Raw genomic sequence first — 5,257 nt, forward strand, 5'->3', positions numbered from 1 at the left:
AACAAAAAGCTTAAGAAGGAACTCAGCAACTTAAAAAGTTGATTCAAAACTTAAAATTCTTTAAAAGAATTCAAAACTTCTTCAAAATGGTTCAAAACAAAATTCTAAAAGTATACTTGAAATAACCACTTCGCAAGAATCATTTAAGAAGATTATGATGCGCTTAAAAGGAATTCAGCCCATGGAAGAAAGGATCTTTAAATCAAGGGAATTCAAACAAGAACTCACTAGGCATGGATTATCAAACGAGTTTCCAATTGCTCCAAAGAAATACAAAACGCGCCAGGAAAGACAACTCAATCAATAGAAAATTCTTAAGAAAGAACCTTTGACTAAAGAAAGACAAAGAAAAGGACAAATGGTGCTTTAGATGGAAACGAATTCAAGTTGACTCGAATGAGTATGAGATTCACAAGAAATGGAAAACTAAGACTAATGTTGACGTTAAAAAAAAGTAAGAGAGTAATTAAAATCAGAATCAAATATGACATCCATAGAAATGAAAAAAGCTTAAGGAAGGAATTGGTCTATTCATAAAAAAGAAAGACATGAGTGCAACAATTTTTTTTTAAAAGAATAACAATTGCATAAACAATGTAGTATGCTAAACCAAATCCAAATTAAAAATAAATTAGGTGAAGTTTACCAAACAAAAATCAACTGGAAGGAGATAAAAACCTTTCTTTGAAGGATATCTAAATACATAATCAAATAAGGATATCCATAAAAACTGCAATAAATTCCTTAGAGAATCAAGCTGTAATCTTAAGAAGGAATTTGAATCTAGGAACTTCGGTAGGAACAATCAAGAAGAAAAACGGTACACTCTTTTAAACCGAATCTAAGCTGGGTCGAAAGAATACTAAAAATCAATGGTAGCGTTCACAAGGAATGGATAAACTCAAAAAGGAAAGGATTCACTTTTTTGAAAGAAATACTAATGGTATTGCATAAAAAAACTCAAATTAAATAAGATATGCAAGGTTTATAAAATAGAACTTAATTAAGCTATTGGCAAAAATATTTCTTCTAGAGTCTTGAAACATACTCAGGTGCAAAATCATATTAGAATACATATAAAAATTGTGATAAAGTTAAAAGTAAATCAAGTTATAGTTAAAGAAGGAAATCTAAGGTAGAAATTATTTTTACATATCTATAAAAGAATAGGTGAAATGTTATAGATAAATAAATCTAAGCATATAAAGAAACTTTTTCTGAATTCATGTAGGGAAGTATATGCTAAATTAAAAGGGGTCTCATCCAAAAATTTGAAGGATGATTAGGAAACACAATTAAGTAGGAAAAAGATCAATTCAAAACTTTTCCGATCCAAAATAAGCTCAGATTACATCAAGGAGATACACAGATTACGTAGAGAAATTCAAGGTCAGGAATTATGATGCCGAGAATTTAGAAAATAATCAAGAATATGGTAAGTTCAAGGTATACATTAGACATGAAGTAAAATAACCAATTTACGAAGTTAGCTTAGTTCGAATCATAATTTTCAAGGTCTAATCGCTCAAGATTTAAGGATCATGCATCATGCCAAAACAAGTTCAAGATCAGATCAATGAGCACAGGATTTCCTGAAGAAGAGTATAATCAATGGTAAAGACATATATTTTTAAAAGACTCAAACAAATTATTAAGAATACAATCAAACAAGGTTATGGACGAATAATGAAATACGGTCAAAGAATGATGAATCATGGTTCAAGAAAGGAATCCGAGTGTAGGAACTACAATAAGGATAGTTAAGAAAGAAACAATTTGCCAACCTAAGGACGTAAACAAGAATCATAAATCGAAACCAAGCACAAAAAAGCGAACTCTAGCATCCGCGAACCACGTGACTCGCATTACCCATTACTCATCAATTCCTTTTCACCTACAATAACCTATTAACTTTTTCATTCACATAAGCCATCAACATTAAGTTGGCCAGACTTATCATCAACAGATATGCAACGGTAAGCTAACAGTGTTAATTAATAGGCAGTCATGTGCATAAAATTCTAATTCTTGTTACTTGGACAAGACCTACAACATGACAGACACTCAGAGAATACAATGAAGCATAGTAAGTCCAATCCTAAGGCTCTAATCAGGATCAACTACTCTGGTACCATAATGTAACACCCTCACTATCAGAATGTCACACTTCCAGCTGTGCTACTCTGATAGCAAGAAATATTACGATGACTTCATATACTTAATAATAAAATAGGAGCCTTTGACTCAAAATCGTATCACTGTTCTTTTATAAAACCGGAAAAAGAATACTTTTTTAAATAAAACAAAACAAGCATATACATGTACAAAATGTCTAACTCAAGTAACTTATACATATTATATACATATAAATCATACAACTCCTATCCCTCTTACAAAAAATTGCTAGAAATAAAGGCGAGAGAAAAATAAAAATTGAGGTAATACAAATTAATGTCGAATAAACAGGAAATGAATATAACTCTTTTGAAGCTTCGTTGCCCATATCTTGAAAAGGTAAAATTGTAGGGGGTGAGAACCTAACCACACGGTCTCACCACAGAGTTTCAGAATTGTCATAATAAGATATTTAAAGAGAAATCTATTTTTAGGCTCAGTGATTATTATTCGTCCTTTGAATTTTTTAAAAAAAACAATAACTAGTCATCCAAAAACCCTTTTTCAAAATCAATATTTAAATATCCAAAAATCCAAAACCTTTCTTTCCTTATAAGAAAATCTTAATCAGAAACCAACCACGCAATCAATCAACACAATCATCAATTTAGCACCAAAGCTCATTCTCTAAAGTAGCACACCAGGACAAACACAGGCAAAACAGACAAGAAAAGTACAGGTTTAGGCAACAGTTACAGCAAATAGCTCAGGTAGCAGCTAATAACAGTTTAACAATTAGGCAAACTAAAACAAAGGCAAAACCCAAGCAAGCATACAAATGCATATAATGCATGCCTGTCCTATGGCTAATAAGCTCATCTGTCGGTTATACAGCCAATCCGACAAGTCTGGTTTGCTAAAGCATTGGACTGTCCCCCGATGCGCATCCCCATGAGTCTATGCATAGCTTTTCAGACATAAATTGGAATTTAACGTGAAATTAATATACAGCGAAATTAGAACAAAATTAGTAATGGAATATTACGGTAAATTGAAACAGAACCAAATAATCTCACCATGAGAAACAAAGCAGCAGCGACCCTTTGAACCGATCAGGTGGCAGCTCTGGCAACTACCTCTAGTGACGGCGGCTACCAGAAGCTCTGGTGGTTCAACAACAACCTTAATTTCAACGCACAAGCACCGGAACTCAAACCTACGGTATCAACATCTCAGAATCACTAACAGATTATAATAGAACACTGATTTCAAGGGCTAAAAAATGAAACGCTTACCAAGGAAACAGGGATTCTACCGGCGGTTACCGACAACAGTGGCTGTGGCAATGGTGCAAGCAGCGGATGACAGAACGCATGGCAGTGACTGCGAACCCAGCACAGCTTCCTCCCCTCCATCACGTTTTGGTCTTCCTCCGACGACGTGCACGGCGACGGCAACGACCTCCATCTACGACAACAGCGGTGACTGGCGCAACGGCGGTGGCTGAACGTAGCTCCTCCAGCTCGCGTCTCCGGCAGCAACAACTCCCCCTCTTCACGTCATTCTCTCCTTCAGCTCCGATCTTCCCCCGCAACGGCGACAATGACGATTCGGGATAAGGGCGACGGCAGCGGCGACAGTAAGATGCGAGGCAACTTCTCTCTCTCTCTCCTTCTAGTCGCGACCTCTCTCTATCCGCGACTCTGCTTCGACGGCAACTCCAAGGCGGATCAGCGGCGCAGTCTCCCTCCTCCACCGATGCTCCCTCTCTTTCTCAGGTCTCCCTCTTCTCTCCTCTTCTTTCTTTCTTTCTTCTGTAAGTTAAGTTAGGGAAAAGCTAAAAAAATTAATGACGGCTGGGTTAGGTTATGGAGTTAGGGTTTAATTTGGTTACAGTTAGGGTTTGGATTTAATTTGGAAATATTTACCTTTAGTAATTTTAATTAAATTAGGATATGTTGTATTAATTTAAAATCTAATTTAATTCTTAAAATTAGTTTAAAAAAATTATTTAATCATCAATTTGCTAATTGGCATTTACTTAAGCATTCTAATTTAAAATTAGAAATAATATAATTAATTTTCTTTGTTTATAAAAATTAGAGTATTAAATTTTAACATCTCAATTATTTAACTAAATCGTATGAAATTCTTATTCTTTTACAACTGTAAAATTGTATAATTTAAATATAGAAAAATTTTCAATAATTATAAGATTAAGTAAAATTTTTATTTCTATTAGGTTGTTGGTAAATTTAGAGTAAATTTTTGCAGATTTTAATTATTGATGACAAATTTTGATATTGGCATGTCATGTTTGATTTTTTTTTTGTTATTTATTTGATTTTTGAGTTTGTATTTAGATGAGATTATAATATTATAGTTGATATAATATTTTTAATTAAATGATATTTTAAAATTTATATTAGACTATAATTATATTCTAGTATATTTATTTATATTTTATTTATTATATTATAAAATAACTATTTTAATTGAACTATAATTAAACTAATTGAACTACTAAATTAATAAATCAATAATCAGAGCAATTTGATAATTGATTCGATTTTCTGAATCTGGTATCAAAGTAAGAAGAATTTATGTAACATTTCTCTTCTACTTATAATATCAAGAGTTTAAATGTAGCATCGCCTATTTAGAGATGTTATATGGTCAATTTACAGTTACATCTTATATGTATATTTGTTAGGGAAAAAAAATCTTATTTATCTAGGTTAGAGATTAATAAAAATTAAACTTACAGAAATATATCAATAATAAGGTAAGTATAAATTTTATATTGAATACGTACTATTTTTACATAATAGGGAGTAGGGACAGGAAGGGATTTATATTTATGGATGTGGGGATAAGTATCTCCAGTAGAATTTAAAATTTTTTTAATTAATATATAGTAATAAAATTTATTTGTTTTCATTGTATAATTAAATTTAATTTTATTATGATTAAATTTTATTTATCAACTTTAATTATATTAAAACAAATGATAATTCAATATTTAAATAAATTTGTTACAGTAACCTTTAAAAAGAAAGAATGAAATAATTATAAATTTGTTATTTTATAATTACAATTAATAAATAAATTTAAAATTAAAAAAAATATTTATATACTTAGT

The 5,257-nt window shown here is 31.4% G+C and overlaps 1 pseudogene; it reads left to right on the forward strand.

Moving 5' to 3' along the window:
* Positions 1-3,717: 3,717 nt before the first annotated feature.
* LOC127740572 (uncharacterized) overlaps positions 3,718-5,257 on the forward strand; it is a 7,712-nt pseudogene continuing 6,172 nt past the window's right edge.

Source organism: Arachis duranensis, chromosome 7 (assembly GCF_000817695.3).
Source record: "Arachis duranensis cultivar V14167 chromosome 7, aradu.V14167.gnm2.J7QH, whole genome shotgun sequence".
Lineage (NCBI taxonomy): Eukaryota > Viridiplantae > Streptophyta > Magnoliopsida > Fabales > Fabaceae > Arachis > Arachis duranensis.